This window comes from Schistocerca gregaria, chromosome 3, assembly GCF_023897955.1.
Source record: "Schistocerca gregaria isolate iqSchGreg1 chromosome 3, iqSchGreg1.2, whole genome shotgun sequence".
NCBI classification, from domain to species: Eukaryota; Metazoa; Arthropoda; class Insecta; order Orthoptera; family Acrididae; genus Schistocerca; species Schistocerca gregaria.
The window spans coordinates 550644489-550662289 of NC_064922.1; positions in this window are offsets into that span (position 1 = coordinate 550644489).

Sequence of the window (17801 nt, forward strand, 5' to 3'; positions counted from 1 at the left end):
CCGTTCAGGAGGCCATCGACAGCATCGATGTTACGGCACTTCAATGGGTCACGTAGAATTTCGCTATTCGTCAGCGCAATATCAACGCCAATGATGGCACGCATATCGAACATGTCGTAACCTCAGAATATCTGCAGTGACGTTTACACGTTGAATAAAGTGTGTGCACGCCGTAGTTTGTAACTAATTTACGTTTTTTTTCATGTAGTCCAATAATTTTCACTCTGTATGTGCGTGGGTTCATGGAAGAAAAAATAGAAAACCCGAAAACATAACATATTACGATTTCTAATACAGTGTACGAAAACACTTGTCATCAAAACAGCTTCTAGTCGTCTCAGACTGAATAAAAAATGATTTTCAGGGACCCTACAGCGTCAAGATCGGCTCACGATGATAGAGGTGGATAGGTATCACGCATGATTCGAGCTGTGTGAACAGGGACACGGAATACAGCATCGCCATTGGGAAACAAACATTGTACCAGGGGATGGACCTGATCAGCCAAAATGGTCACAGAAGTCTTGGTAGTAGGACGACCTTGCCGAATAACCGTGGGGCCCACGGAATACCAAAATATGGCTGCCCAAATCATTACCGAACTCCCGCCATATTTGTCTCTTCGGACGTAAACTCGGCCAGAAGTTGGAAATAGTGTAAAACATGACTCAATCCAATCAAATTATTTCTTCCATTGTTACACAGTCCAGATTTTATGGCTTCGGCACGAAGTTATCCTGTTGCGGGAACTTGCATCACTGATGAGTTGTTTTGGAATTTCATTTCGCCATGCACTTCCTTTTTTATGAAAGTTTCGTGTTGTTTTAGTGATGGAAGGCCTCCTGAACGCTACATTCAGCTGTGCAGTGACTTTTGCAGCTGACGTCCTCTTATTTTTAGACATAATCCACTTCAATGACATTCTGTCACAATCACAAAACATACCGTTTCGTACATGTTGTGACTTAGCGGATAATGTTTTTCCTCTTTTCCTTTATGCCGCATAAATCATGGATACGGCTCCTATTGAAATACCGTACTCTTTGGGTATCTTGGTCAAGTAAGCACCCTCGACAGGAGCACCAACAGTTTGCCCACGTTCGAATGCAATGAGCTCCGACATAAGCACTCGCGCCTGTTGGTATATCCCCTAAATTCATATGATCGGATGCGGACTATGTTTTCTCCAACTAGGGTGCAGGGGAACAGTAGCACAGCCATAGATAATATTTTTATTCATTCTTCATTACTATATGGGCATTCTGTCAGTAAAAGTGTGAATAGTCTTTCAGACTACTCCCAATCGAGCTACAGTAGCCCATTACAAACAGTACCGTAACGTGCTTAAAATGTTATTAGAGAGGCAAAGAGCATGTGGCATGAAAATAGAATAGCTAATTCATGGGATAAAATTAAAATCATGTGGTCAGTTGTGAGGGAAGTGTCTGGTCAGTAGCACAAAGTCGACGATATAAAGTCAGTTCGTAGTACAAATATTTCTGTTGTTGATAAATCAGACATATCCACAGTATTTAACATTCATTTTCTGAACATTGCTGGTGAATTAAACAAAACTTTAGTATCTACGGGGAATTATATAACTCTCTTGGAAAATGCATTTCAGAGATTGATGTCTGAAATACTCCTCTGTGATACAGACAAGGGGGAGATTGAGTCAATAATAAATCACTGAAGGCTAAGGACTCTCATGGTTCTGATGGAGTGACTAGCAGAATATTAAAGTCCCGTGCTGCACATGCTAGCCCTGTATATACACGTATTTGTAATTTTTGCTTCAGGAATGGTCAGTTTCCTGAATGATTTAAGTAATCAATAGTAAAGGTTGAAAGGAGTAATGCAGCAATTTTAGACCTATTTCTATGCCATCAGTGTTTGCTAAAGTTATTGAAAAGGCTGTGTCTACTTGCTATCAAATGTACAGTTTAGCTTTGGAACTCGTTTAACATCTGAAAATGCTATATTCTATTTTCTCTGTGAGGTACTGGATTGATTAAACAAAAGGTTTCGAACGCTATGCATATTTTTTGATTTAACTAAGGGGTTTGACTGTGTTGATCACAAAATATTGCTCCAGAAGTTGGACAATTACGGAATATGGGGAGTAGTTCACAATTGATTCACCTCTTACTTTAGCAACAGACAGCAAAAGGTCATTATTCACAATGTTGAGAATGGCTGTGATGTGGGGTCTGAGTGGGGTACAGTCAAGTGGAGTGGAGGGGGGGGGGGGTGCCTCAGGGATCAATGTTGGGGCCGCTCCTGTTCCTTATTTATATAAATGATATGCCCTCTACTATTAAGGATAACTCCAAAATATTTCTGTTTTCTGATGACATTAACTTGGTAGTAAAGGATGTCGTGTGCAACATTAGCTCGGTTTCAAATAGTGCAGTTCATCACATAAGTTTATGGCTTGTAGAAAATAAATTAACGCTAAATCACAGTAAGAATCAGTTTTTGCAGTTTCTAGCACACAGTTCAACAAAACCTGACGTTTTAATTTCACAGAACGGGCATATGATAAGTGAAACTGAACAGTTCAAATTTCTGGGTGTTCAGATAGATAGTAAGATGTCATGGAAAGCCCACGTTCAGTACCTTATTCAAAGAGTTAATGCTGCCATTTTTACTATTCGAACGGTATCTAAAGTGAATAATCGTTCGACATGAAAATTAGCCTACTTTGCTTATTCTGATTCACTTATGTCGTATGGTATTATATTTTGGGGTAACTCTCCCCATTCTAAAAGGATATCTTTGGCTCATAAACGGGCGTTTCGGGCAAGGTGTGGTGTAAGTTCATGAACCTCTTGTCGATCCCTGTTCGCGAGTCTGGGTATTTTGACATTGGCCTCTCAATATATATATTCCTTACTGTCATTTCTTCTTAACAATATTAGCTTACTCCTAAGAATAAGCAGCTTTCACCCCGTTAATACTCGTAAGAAGTCAAACCTGCATTTGGATCGGACTTCCTTAACTCTTGTGCAGAAACGTGTGCAGTATACTGCTGCATCCATTTTCAGTAAGCTACCACTAGAATTCAAAAATCTTAGCAGTAATCCACGTGCTTTAAAATCGAAACTGAAGAGTTGCCTCATGGGTCACTCCTATTCTGTAGAAGAATTCCTTGAAAAATTGAGCTGATTTTTGTTGTATTGTTGATTGTGTTTACTTAAACTTATGACTTGACTTTCTTGGGTTCATAAACACTTTATTTTTATCTGTTATTACTTTTATGTTGTAATTTCATGTACTGGCACGTTCCATGACATTGGAGATTTGCACCTCAATTTCGTCCTACGGAGCTTGACGTGTAAATAAAATAAAATAAAACACTGGTCTGACCATGACTTACACATGCCATGTAATGAGGATGTGCGCCAGTACCGTTCGTGGTTAAAGATAACAGCTACCATCTTTGTTAGTTTTCAAGCATGCCTTTCTCACAGTGTTTCCTTGTTTCTGTCCATCCCTCTATAAAATATTCAAAGAGCATCGTAACCGTGGAAAAGAAAAATGCGTGTGGCTTGTGTGGCCGGGACCCCTCTTCTGGGGAATTCGTTCACCTGGTGCAAGTCTTTTTAGTTGACGTCGCTTCGGAGACTTGTGCGTCTATGATGATGAAATAATGATGAGGACAAAACACACACCCAGTCCCGAGCGGAGAAAATCACCGACCCGTCCGGGAATCGAAACCGGGCGGTCGGGATCGAGAGTGAGCTATGCGAACCACAAGAACACAGGCTGCTGACGTCTTATGGCAGAGTGTCGGGTTGCTGTAGGATGAGATCGACGATAGCTAACAGATCGCAGTGGCCTCTGACGACACAATATCAGGCCGGCCATTAGCGTGCGTTCGGGAGAGAATTACCCAGACTGCTGTGGTGGCTGGTGGCCTGCGAAACGAGTCCTGATGCTGATTGTCCAATTTGTCCACCGGCTTCGTCACTCACAGACGTTAACGTTCTTGACGAATTTGTGGTAACGTGGGGACCCACGCGGAACTTAGCTTCTAATCAAATTGCGTGGTTATCATCTCATTTGTGCGATTGGTTCCTGATTTCCTGCCAGGAAGATCACAGTTCAAAGTAAACGTCGGAAATCCATCTAGTAAAACAGAAGTGGTATCTGGTGCTCCCTTGGGAGGTGTTACAGGTCCCCTTCTTTTCCTGATCTATATAAACGACTTAGGAGACATACTGAGGAGCCCTCTTACATTGTTTACAGATGGTGCTGTCATTTTCCTTCTCGTAAAGTCATCAGGCAATCAAAACCAATTGCAGAATTAATTAGGGTAGATGTTTGTATGGTGCGAAAGTGGCAGTTTGGCTCTAAATAATGAAAAGCGTTAGGTCGTCCACATGAGTATTAAAAGGGACCCGTTAAGTTTCTGTTACGCGATAAACCACTTATGAGCAACTTAAAGTGGAGCCACCACATGGAAAATATTGTAGGGAAGGCGAACCGAAGGCTGAGTTTTATTGGCTTATAAGATACAAAAGATCAGCTAAAGATACTGCATTCACTACCCTTGTCCGTCCTTTTCTGGAGTGTTGTTGCTAGGTATGGGATCCTCGAAAACAAACTGACGGAGAACTTCGAAAAATTTCAAAGAATTGCAGTTCGTTTTGTATCATCGTGAAACAGGGAGAGAGAGTCAAAGGTATAATAAACGATTTTGGATGGCAGTCGTTAAAACAATGGTGTTTTACGTTGCAGCGACATCTTTTCACGAAATTTCAACCTCCAACGTTCTTCTCCGAATGTAAAAACATTTTGTTGATACCTACCTAGCTATATAAGAAAAATAATCATTGCAATAAAATGAGAGAAATCAGAAAAAATAAAGTGTTCGTTTCTCTCGCGCGCTATTAAAATAAACCCGGTACATAACCGAGCAGAGCTGAATGCACACTTGAGGCCGAAGAGTAGTAAGGGCATTTTTGCAGTCAAAAGCAAGTATCGTGAGAGAACGGAACAATTTTTTTCCAAACAAGAAAGACAGTGCATACATTTTACATTTGTACTGTTGTGCAGATGTTTTCTCTGGCATACGGATACAAACATAAATGGGGATAATAAATCGAAGGAAATTCCATTTCTTTGTAACGTCGGAAAGACACGAATGCCGTACTAGTCCCTTGCCAACATGTCGGTGCATATATGTCCTCATTGGGGTCACGCTACGTTCCATAGATGGTGCAGCGAAGTCCTCAAAAGAAAATTATTGTCAAGCTGAGATTCACTGGAATAATCAGAGTAGGATCCTTTGCAGGTTTGGTGAATGGGAGAGATAGGGAAGGTCCAACGAAGAGCAGCACCATTCGTAACAGATGGTTTAGTCGGTGCAGGAGCGTTACGGTGATGCTCACCCAACACCAGCAGTGCTGAATATCTCGAAGAGGTGAAAATTACAAAAGCAAGCGTTTCACGAAGAGTCAGGAAACATTGTGTCTCTCACATACGTCTCGCGAAGTAAGAGAAGAACAGAGCACCTTGTACCAAGTTATTCAGAAAATGTCTGTGAACAACCTCCGAATTTTGTCGGCGGAGTTAAGTTTCATCCTGTACTCCAATGAAAGCAACGAATCTAGAATAGAACCCTGTGGCACCCCCGACATTACGCGACCCAAGTCAGATTAACGCTGGGGGGGCTACTTCCTGCTCCCTTCTTACCACTCCAGAAGTGAAGAATTGTTGAGCTGTTTCCCTAATCCTGTAATTCCCCAACCTATAGAACTTGGTGCCTGTCGCTAGCGGGGGAGTGTTGCGGCGGTCCTGGCTAGTGGAGCCCTGGAAGGCGAGCGCGTGGCAGCAAGTGCGGGGCAGCAGGCGCGCGGCGCGGTGCGTGTGTGGGCCTCATGCAGTGCCGGATATGACGTCAGCGCTGAGCCGGGAGGGGCCGGCAAGAATGCCATACAGGCGGCCGCAGCCGGCCGTGACGCCCACCGGCCGCTGCATCCTTCACCAGGCGAGGCGCGCGCGGTCGCGTCCACACTTCAGGGCGCTCCCATCTCCATTTGGTCCACGGCTACAATACACTGAGCGGAAGGGGTTCCCATAAGCCACTGTCCCGATACTGGGACTAAATCCCGTCTCTCATGGTAACTAGATTTGTGACTGGATACAGACCACAACGTCTTCTGAACGGTTTGATGCGGTGAGCCACGAATTCCTCTCCTGTGCCAACCTCTTCATCTCAGAGTAGCACTTGCAACCCACATCCTCAATATTTGTTGCATGTATCCGAATCTCCGACTCCCTTTACACTTTTTTCCCGCTACAGCTCTCTCTAGTACCAAGGAGGTCAATCCCTGATGTCTTAACAGATGTCATATCATCCTGTTTCTTCTCCTTGCCAGTGTATTTCAGATATTCCTTTGCTCTCCAATTCAGCGCACAACCACCTCATCCCTCACCTTATCAGTACACCTAATTTTCAACATTCGCATGTAGCACCACATCTCAGATGCTTCGATTCTCTTCTGTTCCTGTTTTCCCACAGTCCGTGTTTCACTACCATACAATGCTGTGCTGCAACGTATATTCTCAGACATTTCTTCCTCAACTTAAGGCCTGTGTTTGATACTAGCAGACTTCTCTTGGCCTGGAATGCTTTTTTGCCAGTGCTAGTGTGCTTTTGATGTCCTCATTGCTCCGTCTGTCATTTGTTATTTTGCTGCCTAGGTAGTGGAATTCATTAACTTCATCTACTTCGTGAACATCTACATCTACATACATACTCCGCAATCTACCATGCGGTGCGTGGCGGAGGGTACCTCGTACCACAACTAGCATCTTCACTCCGTGTTCCACTCCCAAACAGAACAAAGGAAAAATGACTGCCTATATGCCTCTGTACGAGCCCTAATCTCTCTTATCTTATTTTTGTGGTCTTTCCGCGAAATATAAGTTGGCGGCAGTAAAACTATACTGTAGGCAGCCTCGAATGCTGTTTCTCTAAATTTCCTCAGTAGCGATTCACGAAAAGAACGCCTTCTTTCCTCTAGAGACTCCCACCCGACTTTCTGAAGCATGTCCGTAGCACTCGCGTGATGATCAAACCTACCAGTAACAAATCTAGCAGCCCGCCTCTGAATTGCTTCTATGTCCTCCCTCAATCCGACCTGATACTGATCCCAAACGCTCGAGCAGTACTCAAGAATAGGTCGTATTAGTGTTTTATAAGCGGTCTCCTTTACAGAAGAACCACATCTTCCCAAAATTCTACCAATGAACCGAAGACGACTATCCGCCTTCCCCACAACTGCCATTACATGTTTGTCCCACTTCATATCGCTCTGCAATGTTACGCCCAAATATTTAATCGACGTGACTGTGTCAAGCGCTACACTACTAATGGAGTAATCAAACATTACGGGATTCTTTTTTCTATTCATCTGCATTAATTTACATTTATCTATATTTAGAGTTAGTTGCCATTCTTTACACCAATCACAAATCCTGTTCAAGTCATCATGTATGCTCCTACAGTCACTCAACGACGACACCTTCCCGTACACCACAGCATCATCAGCAAACAGCCGCACACTGCTATCCACCCTATCCAAAAGATCATTTATGTAGATAGAAAACCACAGCGGACCTACCACACTTCCCAGGGGCACTAGAGATGATGACCTCACCTCCGATGAACACTCACCACCGAGAACAACGTTATGAGTTCTATTACTTAAGAAGTCATCAATCCTGATGTTAAGTTTCTCGCTGTTCTCGTTTCTGCTACTTCTGTTTTCGTCTTTCTTCGATTTACTCTCAGTCCACATTCTGCACTTATTACACTGTTCATTCGATTCAGCAGATCATATAATTCTTTTCATTTCAGTTAGGGTAGCAATGTCATCAGTGAATCGTATCATTGATATCCTTTCAGCTTAAAGTTTAATTTTCCTCTTGAACCTTTCATTCATTTCCATCATTGCTTCTTCGATGTACAGATTGAACAGCCGAGGCGAAAGACTACATTCCTATCTTACACCCTTTTTAATCTGAGTACTTCGTTTTGGTCGTTCACTCTTATTATTCCCTCTCGGCTGTTGTACATTTTGTATATTACCCTTCTCTCCCTGTTGCTTACCCCTATTTTTCCCAGAATTTCAAACATCTTGTACCATTTTATATTGTCGAACGTTTTTTCCAGTTCGACAAATCCTATTAACAAGTCTTCATTTTTCTTTAGTCTTACTTTTATTATAAACCTTAACGTCAGAATTGCCTGTCTGGTAGCTATACCTTCCCTAAAGCCATAGTCGTCATCTAACACATCCTCAATTTTCTTTTCCACTCTTCTGTATATTATTCTGTCAGCAATTTGGATGCATGAGCTGTTAAGCTGATTGTGCACACTTGTCGGCTGTGGATGATATTTTCCCGAAAGTCAGATGGCATGTCGCCATATTCATAAAGTCTAAGCACCAAGGCGAATAGTCATTTTTTGCCACTTCCCTCAACGATTTTAGAAATGATGATGGGATGTTACTACCTCTTTCGCCTTATTTGACCTTAAATCCTCGCCGCGCGAAGTGGCCGCGTGGTTTGAGGCGCCATGTCACGGATTGTGCGGCCCCTTCCGCCGGAGGTTCTAGTTCTCCCTGGGGCATGGGCGTGTGAGTTGTTCTTAGCTTAAGTTAGTTTAAATAGTGTCTAAGCCTAGGGACCGATGACCTCAGCAGTTTGGTCCCTGAGGAATTAAAACAAATTTGAACATTTCTTAAGTCTTCCATAGCTCTCTGAAATTCTCCTTCTAGTAGTGGATCCCCTATCTCTTTTAAATCGATTCCTCTTTCTTATTCTATCACATCACACAAATCTTTCCTCCTCAATAGAGACCTTCAGTGAACTCTTTGCACCGTTTATCATAGCTGATTCTTCCGCCTTTAGGGCAGTTTCCCACCCCAAAGACAAGAGAGTGCTCTGAACCGCTATCCGCACCTCCGCCCGCTTTGGCAAGAATGTAGGCAGAATGAGCATGACTTCTTACACCGGAAGTCTTCGGCAGCCAATGCTGATTATTAATCAAAATTTAAGCAGCGGCGAGTTTTGAAACCGGGCCCGAGGACGTTTTGATTAATAATCAAAGACGCTACCCCTTCTTTTTTTCCTTTTCCTCCTGCTCAATTTCTTTCCGCACTTGGACAGGAGAGGGAAACAAAAGATCTACTTGCCACCACTACTTGTGTCCTAACAAAGAAAGAAACTGCACCTCCTCACGCCTATCCCAAAACAACTAACCTATTACTGAAAGGGTGTAGGAAAGGAAGAAAGAAGAGGGGGGAGGGGAGAACATAAAGAGTAGCGATGAAAATGAAAATAGTTATGTAGGGGCGTTTTTAGATATGTTTTGTTTCTTTTTATTATTATTTATTTTTTCACTTTTTTAATTTTTATTCTGTGTACCAGAATTTCAGGAGTCACTTGAGCCTTCGAATTGGCGGAACATCCAAACGTATCTCCTCGAAATTTTAATCGATATTCCGTCTGTAAAGCGTTAAGATCATCATGTCGGCAAAATAAGCATCAGCATCTCGTGTCTTAGACGTTCCAGCAAAAAATTGGAAAAGAACTGCCTGCAGCTGAGGCTGCGAACAAGTGCATACTGTCAGTCGTTACGTTACTTCCAATATTCCAGTTCCGATTTCTCATTGCTGCCAAAAAGATAGCAGACCTTATGGCCGTCCGTTAATTTTCGTTGCGGGGTAGTGTATCACATCCGGGAATAAAGGTATCTGGAAAGTGATCTGTTGGCTAAGGAAAGCGAAGATACGCTGCGCGAGCCTCCAGACGTCAGACGACGGACTACATGAGAATCGGTCAGCGTCTGCGTCGTCCACACCAGAGTGAAAACATAGGGGTGTGTCAGTGAGGCGCATGCGTTGCAAACGAAACTGGTTGACCTGTTTGCCACTGACGGTAATATAACAGACCGACCGGACGGTGGTGTCGAGAAAGCCTGCACGTACCGCTTTCCACACACGTCGCCATATGGTCTGAGGGAACTTGTCTGCGATGGGATTGGGGCAGTCGACGCATTTGAAATGCGTTGTATATAATCTTTGTCCGGAATATGTGTGGAATTGGCAAGGAGTGAAAGACGTAACTTAATTCCAGAAAGAAATGCCGTAAGTGATAAAAGGGAGGTGGAATGTCTGGTAACATGGCTGGTGCTGACATGGAGACTGGTGTATATTCATGCAAAGGCAGTCTGGTCAGGCTGAGAAGGCAACGGCGCCAAACAATCAGTTGAAAGCTAACAAAAAGGGCCGTAACTTTGTCTGGCACTTGGAATGAGCCTACCACACCCCGCTCCTGTGGGAAGGCAAGAGAGGAATATTGAACTTTAAATAACATCGAGCTACAGACAAAGGATCCCATCTCCATCAACATACGATGGGAAATGGTAATCGGGACCAGGGACACTTGTGCCTTATGGGGAATGCGAGTGGTGTGGTAGACATTCACGTATTGCACAAGCTGTACAATGTCGAGGACGACATCGCAAATGTAGGCTTCATGGTCGGAGAAAGCCAGAGCCCGAACTTCGGCATTTCGAGTGTCATCAGCAAGGGAACCTGTGAGGTATATATGGTAAAGACGACGGGACGAGTGCGCCGTATAGTAAGTGGAACCTGCGCGGGTGTCATGAACCTTTGTCCCTGTGTCAACAAACTGAGATCAGTCGATGATAACGGAGAGAGCTGCACACGGGGAATGTTGTTGAAATTGGTCAGTAGGCCCTCGTGTGGAGCTGAAATTGCCACCAAGAACCATTTCGTCCAGGGGACCCTCAAAAAGCGGGGTTACCTTGGCAGCATAAAAGGTGTGTTGTTCACGCCATCGAGTGGGGCCAGACGGTGCAAATACATTGAGGATGCGGACTTTGAACAGCTTGAGGGCCATACCTCTAGCATTAGGAAGGTACACCACATCTTCAGCAGGCAGCCCAGCACAGAGGAGGATGGCGACTCTACCGGTGTCTGACGCACGAGAGATGTGTCGTGTATCCAGTGGGGGTGTAGAAATCAGCGATGATCACTCCCTGGAGGAGGGCATTGTCGACATCAGCAGCGTACATGGTCTCTCGGAACATTCCCAGTTTATGTGAAGCCCAAATGGCGGCCAGATACACCGTCGCGATGCGGTAGTGTTGTGGACGTGCTACTGCTATTGGCATGGAGGGTGCAGCAGAGATGTCCAGCTGGCGTGATACATTTGTTGCAGCCCCTATGGCCGCAGTCATTGGGTAGAAGGTGGGTCAGGCACCACCATGGGGCATTGCCTGACTGCTCCATCGCCGACATCGCCGACATCGTCACTCCAGGAGATCAAAACAGGTGGCAGGAGACTGTCGCACTCATCGAGGGCTAGGTGTGGTGACGCTGCTGCAGAAACCTCCCTCCATAGGATCCATCGTCGTCGGGTGGGATCGCAGGTGGTGGAAATGATTCTCTTGAAGGGAGACCACTGTCTGGTATCTGGTCCACTGCCTGTGATGCCACATCAAGTAGTGTGTCGTCGGAGGATGTTAGACTTCCCTTCTTCCGTCTTAGGGGTAACCACTGCTTTGGGAGGTGTTCTTCTATTTCAGAATGTGGAAGTGCAGTGTATGAAGTCGCACCCATGTCAAGGGAAGCAGAGGTAGGGATCGTTCTCTCGTCGATGTCCATCGCAGCGGGCAAGCCGTTCATCGAGCTCTGGAGAGTTGTAGGTCTCGTGGCCGTCATTGGAGATGGTACCGGTGAGGCCTCGACGGCACCATCATTCCCAATGGGAAATGCCGGTGGAAGAACAGGCGCTTCCTGAAGTGACGCAAATCGATATTCATCTTTTGGACACCATTCAACACGTGGTATGTCGTGAACGTTTGCTATTTTTCCGCGATGTGGCCCACAGCATTGCCGTAGGGGTGGAAGGCTCCGACGACGATGCCTTGTGGCACTTCGAAGAGGAGCTCAGAGACCCACAGTGTTCGAAGATCGAAACCGGCGTGGTCTACCGTCACCTCCTCAATCTTCCCGTTAGAATGCTTAAACTTTAGTCCGTCAGCAGATGCTTTCTCTGTCGTCATTTTAATATAGACGATACTGCCTTTTTGGTAGGGAAGGAAATATCTATCACTTCCCGTGGGATCAGACGTAGCCCTTCCCGAATCAATTGCTCGATTTCAAAAGCACGAGGTCGTGCATTTTCGGCTTGGAATGCTACTGTAAGTGTCGCTTGGCGGTAAGAGGGCGCAATAACGTACACTAGTGATGGACGTCACACAACACAAATACCGCGACATGGAAATATACAACTCCGGAGCGCTGCCCGAAGCGCGGAACCGTTCACAAGCGACCACGGCCAAAAGCACACTGCTTCCTAGTCCTTGGGCGCTAACGAAACAATATCGACAGGCATAAACGTAATTTCGGAAAACCCAAATGCTCTGTTATAGGGTCGTTACGGTTTACATCGTGTATTAATGGCCTGGTCCACGGGTTGGTAACCTGCGACCTGCGGACAGGATCCGGCTCGCGACTGCTTCCAATTTGACCCGTTGGAAGAAATTTGTCACAGAGTGGGGAGCTTCCATTGTACTTCGCCCGGGACACATTTTAGGATATTTCCATTGACCCTCGGCTCGGCTCGCGTTTGCAGGTCATGATACAGACTGTTGTTGTTGTGGTCTTCAGTCCAGAGACTGGTTTGATGCAGCACTCCATGCTACCCTATCCTGCGCAAGCTTCTTCATCTCCCAGTACTTACTGCAACCCATATCCTTCTGAATCTGCTTAGTGTATTCATCTCTTGGTCTGCCTCTACGATTTTTACCCTCCACACTGCACTCCAACACTAAATTGGTGATCCCTTGATGCCTCAGAATATGTCCTACCAACCGATCCCTTCTTCTAGTCAAGTTGTGCCACAAACTTCTCTTCTCCCCACTCCTATTCAATACTTGCTCATTAGTTATGTGATCTACCCATCTAATCTTCAGCATTCTTCTGTAGCACTACACTTCAAAAGCTTCTATTCTCTTCTTGTCCAAACTATTTATCGTTATGTTTCACTTCCATACATGGCTACACTCCATACAAATACTTTCAGAAATGACTTCCTGACACTTAAATCTATACTTGATGTTAACAAATTTCTCTTCTTCAAAAACGCTTTCCTTGCCATTGCCAGTCTACATTTTATATTCTCTCTACTTCGACCATCGTCAGTTATTTTGCTGCCCAAGTAGCAAAACCCCATTACTACTTTAAGTGTCTCATTTCCTCATCTAATTCCCTCAACATCACCCGACTTAATTCGACTACATTCCATTATCCTCGTTTTGCTTTTGTTGATGTTCATCTTAAACACAGACTAGTCAATGATATTTACTTTTGCTAGTGTTACGGAAACACCCCACGGCAATGCGGTCTGTCATGGAAAGTACTTTAGGACAAATATTTAAATAAAAGTTTGCTATTAGTGTTTGTGGGTATTAACACGCTAAATTTCAAACCCACCCATGACATGCAAATGGCCAAAAATAGTGAAGTTACTACTAACTGCTATTTACATTTAGGTTGCCTATTCATTGTCGTACTTTGTTTTCTATTCTTCCTCGTACTAACGTTACATATTAATTCTCATCAGTTGTGGACGACGGCAAGTGTTGAAACATGAAGTCAATTTGTAAAGAATGAGCTGTAACCAGTTGCTTTTTTTTTTTTTTTTTTTTTTTTTTTGTAGGCTGTTACTTTTCCATGAAGACATTTCAAGATGCCCAGCATCCTATTTTCAGATGTTTACATTTATGTACGTGTTGCTAACATTGTCTCTTTACTAATGGAAAGTTTTCAAACAGCTATTGTATAACGTCGTAAGTAATGAAGCAATGTTCACTGCAAGTGAGTAAATGTAAACATATGAAGAAGGGACTAACATAAAATGAATTTACTGTCAAAAACGGCTCTTTGAGGACATAATTTGTTGGCGTTTCGTTTCGGGAAAGGGCTGCCATTCATGTTGGTGGGTTGTTTCACAAACATTAACGTCACGGAAGCTATGGTTTTCACTTTATGCGATAGGAGTGCTGTTCTAGCGTGACGTGATGAGGTGGCGCGCGAACTTAAGTAAGAATGTGACTCAAGCCCGCTGGTCGCCAAACGTTGCCTATGCCTGGTCACGCCGATGGAGTTAAAAATTCTTTAAGGTTGGTCGTAGAAAACCCTGCTGTCAGTAGGAAGGTTGCAACACCAGAAAGCTGTAACGAGATGTTGTAAGACCTGCTAAGCATTGGTGATTGCTTAACCTGCAGTTCAGCCTGAATATCAATAAATGTAACGTGTCGCCTACACACAGTTGAATAAATTCAGAAATCCAGGCCTGTCTCATTAGACTATCGGTGGTGAAAAACTGGAAATAGATACAATTGTAAAAATATGCACCTATAGTTGAATGATTACATTAAACTACTTGTACGAACAGTAGAAGGGGCGATTAAGAAGGTTTCCGTTCGTGGGTCATACAGTCCAATATCGCAAGCCAATCAGGCAAAATCGCCGTGAGTACTGAAGTAATTATCCAATCGACGCACCAGGTCGAAGATACCCGTTTGGTAAAACACCGTGTGCTGCTGTGTGAAGAAGTCCGTAACTACACGCTGCACATCTTCGTCCGGCGAGAATCGTCTACCTTTCCAGACCCTTTTTTAGTCGACCGAAGGGGCGATAATCCAGATTAGGAATATAGGGCAGGTGCCTCAGTGTTTTCCACTTGCGTTGGCGTAACTTCTGCTTTACGACACTCGTGACGTGGGGATATCTTGTGTCGAATAGCGACTAGCACAGCACCATTCCACAACGGTGGTTTATCGACAGACATGCTACCCAATACACATTTTTCATTCTCCGATGGATGTCTACGGTGTCCACCATTCAGCAGACAAGTAAAAAGGGTAACAGCACGTTGGTCATATTTGGACGCATTTGGTAATAACGTCGCCATAGTTCACGTTTCCGCATGTACCGAACGCACGTTGGAGAGACACGAGAGACATACTGGTACCTTGCCCAGATGTCGGAGCGTGTATACCAGCATCGGAGTTGCGCTTCGTTGCATAAACGCTGCAGCAGAACCCTCAAAAGGAAACTATTTGATAGCCCCATATAGTTTCCATGCTGAGATTCACAGGAAGAATCTTAAGAAAATGCAATTCCACCACGAAAGATGTAACTTACAAAATTCATGTAAGGCCGTTTTTTGAATGTTTTCCATTAAACTGGGACCATTTCCAGATTTAATTAATGGGAGAGCTAGAAGAGATCCAGCGAAGAGCAGCATCATTCGCAACGTGATCGATCAACAAACTACAGCGGCAGACTCTACATGAGAGGTGACGTGTATCACGCAAAGGTTTGCTCCTGGAATTCCAAGAGCGTCCGTTCCGAGCAGAGTCTAGCATCATAAACCTATTCTGTTTCCCACATATGTCTCGCGAAGTGAAAAAAAAAAGCACAGAAATCAGTCAATGCGGAAGTGTAACGTCACTCTTTCTTCATTCGCACCACTCGTGACTATAAAGGAGAGGAGGGAAAACGGTGGTAACTTTCTAAAAATGCCGTAAGGTTACTGAGGAGTATAGATGTCAATTTACGTGTCCGGTCACCAGTACACTGTGTATTTCCAATAATCAGCCACATGGATGGCTTTGGCAGTTGCTATGATAAGGTCAGCTATAATGTAGCATCTCCTATCATTGGGAATATCATTAGAGATTGATGACCCGTGTTGCATCATAGCAGTAGCTCTCTTTTTGTCCCCATTTTCTCAGGTACAACGGTTAAGCGCTCTAGAATAGCAAGCTGTTCTTCGGACGTTATTAGCGTCTGATTGATACAATTTTATCGCCGAGCTTTAGGTGGCTCGTCTAAAGGTTGATCATTTGCATGAAACCGCCGGGACTTCTGTTGGGGCTATATTTGGTAGCTATAGAAAGGATGCCGGTGACAGTCGGAATGTTTCGTCGTTTCGCGCTCAGTTGCAACTTACCTTCTGATTGTATGCCGACAGTAGGTTAAATTTGTTGAACTGGTGTTGGTTTTAGGCAGCTAGACACTACGCGCACTGCCTCGTTAAATCCCAAGTCGACAAAAAAAGAAAGAAAGAAAACACGCACCATAAAGGAATTATCCGAATAGGTAGATGTGATGTACACGTATAGACAAACAAATCATTACAGTTTCAAAAAAAATTGATGCTTTATTTATCATTAGTTATTTTGCTGCCTAAGTAGCAAAACTCCTTTGCTACTTTAAGTGTCTCATTTCCTAATCTAATTCCCTCAGCATCACCCGACTTAATTCGACTACATTCCATTATCCTTGTTCTGCTTTTGTTGATGTTCATCTTATATCCTCCTTTCAAGACACTGTCCATTCTGTTCAACTGCTCTTCCAAGTCCTTTGCTGTCTCTGACAGAATTACGATGTCATCGGCGAACCTCAGAGTTTTTATTTCTTCTCCATGGATTTTAATACCTACCGCGAATTGTTCTTTTGTTTCCTATACTCCTTGCTTAATTGACATACTACAAATATATTGAGTTACTGAGCCTGGTACCACACAGAGTTGGAATTACGTATTAATTTCTTTCTATTATTATATTCCACCATAGGCCAGTAATAGTAGCACATGTGGCTACTTCTAGCAGCGATTCTTCATTAAGCTAACAATGTTCCAAAAACTGTCATTGCTCTTTGATCATCAAAAGGAAGGAAGGAAGACGATTAATGGTTAACGTCCTGCCAACAATAAGATTAATCAAGAAGGAGCACAACGTCAGACTACTGGGGAAGGACAGGTAAGCTAAACTGGTTTTGTCCTTCTCAAAGGAACCATCCCGGCATTTGCCTTAAGCGATTTAGGGAAATCACGGAAAATCTAATTTAGGATCACCGGCAGGTATTCGAGTCGTTGTCAAGTCGAAAGCGATTCAGGTGTCTCACCACTGCGCCACATCGGTTTCTCCGGGATAAGTGGCAAGAGCCAACCGAACAGGATGTCTATACCCATAAACAAACCATGGTATGTTCTCGAAACTTTAACAAAAGCCCGTACCGAGGTACTGAGCTACTCTCCACTGGAGTTTATCTATCATTTCCGTAACGCTTTCGCGATTACTAAATGATCCTGTAACGAAGTGCGCTGCTCTCCGTTGGATCTTCTCTATCTCCGCTATCAACCCTATCTGGTACGGATCCCACACTGCTGAACAGTATTCAAGCAGTGGGCGAACAAGCGTACTGTAACCTACTTCCTTTGTGTCCGGATTGCATTTCGTTAGGACTCTTCCAATGAATCTCAGTCTGGCATCTGCTTTACCAACGATCAACTTTATATGATCATTCCACTTTAAATCACTCCTAATGCGTACTCCCAGATAATTTATGGAATTAACTGCTTCCAGCTGCTGACCTGCTATTTTGTAGCTAAATGTTAAGGGATCTCTTTTTCTATGCATTCGCAGCACATTACACTTGTCTACATTGAGATTCAATTGCCATTCCCTGCACCATGCGTCAATTCGCTGCAGATCCTCCTGCATTTCACTACAATTTTCCATTGTTACAACCTCTCGATATACCACAGCATCATCTGCAAAAAGCCTCAGTGAACTTAAAATGTCATCCACCAGGTCATTTATGTATATTGTGAATAGCAACGGTCCTATGACACTCCCCTGCGGCACACCTGAAATCAATCTTACTTCGGAAGACTTCTCC